Below are 755 nucleotides of genomic sequence, written 5' to 3'. Positions count from 1 at the left end.
AATCTGAAGCAGTCTCCAGGCTGGTATGTCAACACAGAGCCCAAAGCGGGGCTTGAACCCACCAACCATGAGATCATGACCTGAGCCAAAGTCAGATGCTTAACCAACTGAACCACCCAGGTACCCCTAAATCTGAACGTTAACTGAAGGCCTACTGAGTACATAGTATTATGCTCTGTGGTTTATCCACACACTGTATGCACATGAATTTTTCTAATTTTAATTCAATCATATTTATTCATTAAAGCCATCTCAGCAGGATTTTTTAATACTTTATTTTCAAATTCATTTCCATAATACACCCAGTGCTTCTCCCCATAAGTGCTCCCCACCATGACCATCACCCATTCCCCTCCCTCCCCCTTCAGCCCATGGTTCATTTTCGGTATTCAATAGTCTTTCATGATTTGTGTCCCTCACTCTCCCCAGTTCTCTTTCCCTCTTCCTCTCCCTATGGTCCTGTTAGGTTTCTCCTATTAGACCTATGAGTGCAAACATATAGTATCTGTCCTTCTCCACCTGACTTATTTTCTTAGCATGACACCCTCGCGGTCCATATACTTTCCTACAAATGGCCAGATTTCATTCTTTCTCATTGCCATGTAGTACTCCATTGTATATATATATACACCTCATCTCCTTGATCCATTCATCAGGTGATGGACATTTAGGCTCTTTCCATGATTTGGCTATTGTTGACAGTGCTGCTATGAACATTGGGGTACATGTGCCCCTACGTGTCAGCACTTCTGTAT

This window comes from Suricata suricatta, unplaced genomic scaffold, assembly GCF_006229205.1.
Source record: "Suricata suricatta isolate VVHF042 unplaced genomic scaffold, meerkat_22Aug2017_6uvM2_HiC HiC_scaffold_70, whole genome shotgun sequence".
NCBI lineage: Eukaryota > Metazoa > Chordata > Mammalia > Carnivora > Herpestidae > Suricata > Suricata suricatta.
This window is presented reverse-complemented; position numbering follows the sequence as displayed.